The 3972-nt window shown below is 48.3% G+C and overlaps 1 pseudogene; it reads right to left on the bottom strand.

Moving 5' to 3' along the window:
- Positions 1-780: 780 nt before the first annotated feature.
- On the bottom strand, positions 781-1779 carry LOC103291237 (glyceraldehyde-3-phosphate dehydrogenase-like; annotated as a pseudogene).
- Positions 1780-3972: the final 2193 nt, after the last annotated feature.

The raw sequence follows: 3972 nt of genomic DNA, 5'->3' as shown, positions 1-3972 counted from the left end.
TCTTTTCCAAGTGAAATACTTTAAGCAAGAGATTGTCATGGTCAGGGTGTGTTTTTTTATAGCTTCATCCTACTAAGTGAAGAATGAATTACAGGCGAGACAAAATGCACGTGAGAAGAACAAACAGAGAGTTATGCAGGAGGCCCAAGCTGGAGGTGATGGTCACGCGCTAACCAAGGGACTGGGGGAGCTGGAGAGACTGAAGCGTTAAGAAGGCGGGAGAGGCCCGCAGAACCACACTTGTCCATCCCAGTTGGGGACGCTCCCAAACAACAACTGGCCTTCGCCTTGCTGCCTCGGTCCAACCAAACACTGAACTGGACTGGCATCCAGGTTAGCCATGTGTCCACGCTAACGTAGCTCGTGATCATTTCTGTGACATGGTGTTCATCTCCAGCATGTCCCCATTGCATAGTCATTATATTGCTGTTCAGTGGTGGAGGGCATACACCCCATAATGGAAACTTGACTCGCTGCACAGTCCCCTTCTGGTCTGGCCACCCCACCCCACTTTAAAAAAAATCTCTCCAGGGACTGCCACGTCCCCTCTTCACCCCATGTACGCTCCTGTTTGTAGTGGTTTTTTTTGGCTGGGTACAGTGAACTTTATTGATGGTGCACAACAAAGTAGGGCTCCCTACGCCCCTCCCCTTCTTCAGGGGTCGGGGATGGAAACGGTGGTCAGGAGATTCTCGGTGTGTCGGGGATCGGTCTGGGGCAGGGACTCCCCAGCAGCTGAGGGCCCTCTTCCTCTTGCTGGGGCTGGTGGTCCAGGGGCTCTTACTCCTTGGAGGCCATGGGGACCATAAGGTGCACCACTCTGTTGCTTTAGCCAAATTCACTGTCATACCAGGGAACGAGCTTGACAAAGTGGTCACTGAGGGCAATGCCAGCCCCAGCATCAAAGGTGGAGGAGTGGGTGTCACTGTTAAAGTCGCAGGAGACAGCCTGGTCCTCAGTATAGCCCAGGATGCCCTTGAGGGGGGCCTCTGACGCCTGCTTCACTCCCTTCTTGATGTCATCGTATTTGGCAGCTTTCTCCAGGCGGCAGGTCAGATCCACAACCGACACGTTGGGGGTGGGGACACGGAAGGCCATGCCAGTGAGCTTTCCATCCAGCTCGGGGATGAGCTTGCCCACAGCCTTGGCAGCACTAGTAGAAGCAGGGATGATGTTTGGGGCAGTCCCTCGGCCATCACACCACAGCTTTCCAGAGGGGCCATCACGGTCTTCTGGGTGGCGGTGATGGCATGGACTGTGGTCATGAGTCCCTCCATGATGCCTAAGTTGTCATGGATGACCTTGGCCAGGGGGGCCAAGCAGTGGGTGGTGCAGGAGGCATTGCTGACAATCTTGAGGGAGTTGTCATACTTGTCATGGTTCACACCAATTACAAACATGAGGCATCCGCAGAAGGGGCAGAGATGAGGACCCTCTTGGCTCCGCCCTTCAAGTGAGCCCAGCCTTCTCCATGGTAATGAAGACACCGGTGGACTCCACCACATACTCAGCACCAGCATCACCCCATTTGATGTTGGCAGGATCTCGCTCCTGGAAGATGGAGATGGGCTTTCCATTGATGACAAGTTTCCCATTCTCAGCCTTCACTGTGCCTTTGAACTTGCCACAAGTAGAATCATACTGGAACATGTAGACCACGTAGTTGAGGTCAGTGAAGGGGTCATTGATGGCGCCAATTTCCACTTTGCCAGAGTTAAAAGCAGCCCTGGTGACCAGGCGCCCAATGCGTCCAAATCCGTTCCCTCTGACCTTCACCATTGTGCCTCAGGGTTGTGGCTGCTGGCACTGCGCAGGAGGAGGCTGTCTGACGAACAGGAGGAGCAGCGGGGAGCCTCCTGTTTGAATTTAGTGGGAGGACATTTATCAAGACTTTTCAGTGTTTACCACCCATGGCCAAAGACCAATGGCCAAAGGAGCAACGTTGGTAAATAACTCAAGGAATCCCTACAACAGCACAGTAAACACTGACAAGAGAATTAGCCCACGAATCTCATCAGAGTAAAACTTGTAGAGTATTTAAATATCCAGGCTGGGGGATCTACAGATACAGAAAGGAATCCCAGCTCCACTTCTTAATAGGCACATGGCCTTGAATAAATTTATTGTATTTTTCTCTGAGTCTCCCAAATGGAGATGATGGGATGATGATACATCTCTCAAACTATGCCTAGCACACAGTGAGTGCTCAATAAATGGAGCCAAAATGAATGTCAACCATTATGTACTTGTAACGGTTATTAATCTCTACACCATGATAGTCAGATGGAAAGAGCAACATTCTTTACTTAATTTTTTAAAAGAAATATGCCTATTTTTAAGTATAAAATAGTAAATGAAAAGTCTTCCCATTCCTATCTCTAACCCCAGTCCCTAGAGGTTAACGCACATCTTCATTTCTGTTTTTAATACTTTCGATGATTAGTGCTATGGTTTTTAATTGTCAACACTAATCTCTCTTGGTTCATCAGCTTCATACAGTATCTATGAAAGATTTCTAAAACTTTGACTTACTCCTGTTTACCAATTCTTCCATTGCTTCGCTGTTTATAGCATCACTAGTTTGTACTGGTGGATACTGTTCCACATTGACTTTCTCGTATTACATTCATGTCACTTCACTTTTCCCTGTGCTTTCTATTCCTGTGAGTGCACTGCCCTCTGGGAGAAGCCCCTGGCTCTGTCTTCTAGCTCACTCATTCCGTCTTCAGCCTTGTTCATTCTTCTCATTTACTTATTATTTTTTTTAATGATCAAAATTTAAATTCCAGATTCTCTAGTTGGCACTTTTTTACAATTACCTGTAGTGGATGCTGTGAGATCCACCCAGTTCCCTCCACCCTCAGGACCAAGGCACTAAGTAAGCGTCCTCCTCCATCATGGAGACACTTTTTTGTGTGTGTTTTCCCCTCGTTGGAGTTTTAAATTACCAAAGAATCTGAAAGTCTTCCATGTCCTTACAACTGCACCCACTTTCCTCTTGAAGACATTCTCTATGGAGTCTGCAGGTTTTTCTGCCCCACTGTTTCCTAGGACTCCCTTTCATTGCCCTGTAGTTATGCCCTCTGTTTCTTTAATACCTTGGTTTTTGCTAAGACTTCTTTTTTTTTTTTTAACTGAAATGCATAAAGCAACTAATTTTTTTTCAGGAAGTATGAATGGGAGGTAAGCTGTTCTGAGAAACTGTATGCCCAATAAGGCTGCCAACCACCTTGGAGTTGCCAACTCAGAAGGAAATCTGCCCTCATTCCCTGGCTCTCCCACAGCCTTCCACACAGGAAGCTCTTTGCTCTCCTTTTGTTTCTCTTCAAGTCACACATTCCGGGCCCCTCCTTTGTGGGCTCCTTTGCTCATTTTCCCTCTTCCATCTGACCTCCAAATGTTTGGTTGCCTCGGGACTTGGCCTGGGTCCTATTCCGATCCTTGCAAAACAATCTGTTTCTATCCCATAGCCTTAAATACCGTGTAAATGTGAATGTCCCACATCAAACCTCACTGCCAGGCATTTCCATGAACTACCAGCTCATATATCCATCTGCCTGCTTTGTTTTTCCACCTTCAAATGCACCTTGCCTAAAACCCAACCCTCCCCAAACCCCAGGCTCCACCTTCTTCCCCATCTCAGTAAGTGACACCACTGTCCACCCAAAACATGTCCCATGCCAATGCCCTTCCACAATGACCTTCCAAAAGTAGAAATGAGGTAACTCATGGCTAATGAACTCTAATGAACTTAAATCACCCCCTACTCCATGGCTGCAGGGCTAGTGTTGTCTGGGTTCTTCTGCCTGACTCCAGCTCATGCCACTCCTTTCCCTTATGAGTGAGTCTCACCCTCTGCTCCAGCCACCCGGCCCTTTGCTTTTTTCCTGGGACAGAGCAGGCTTGTGACTCCCTCAGGACCTTTGCACACACCCTCTTCTCTGCCTAGAAGGCACTTACCTGGCTGTTGGC

Source organism: Eptesicus fuscus, chromosome 14 (assembly GCF_027574615.1).
Source record: "Eptesicus fuscus isolate TK198812 chromosome 14, DD_ASM_mEF_20220401, whole genome shotgun sequence".
NCBI classification, from domain to species: Eukaryota; Metazoa; Chordata; class Mammalia; order Chiroptera; family Vespertilionidae; genus Eptesicus; species Eptesicus fuscus.
Note: the sequence above shows the minus strand (reverse complement) of the source record. Positions and strands in the feature narration are given on the sequence as shown.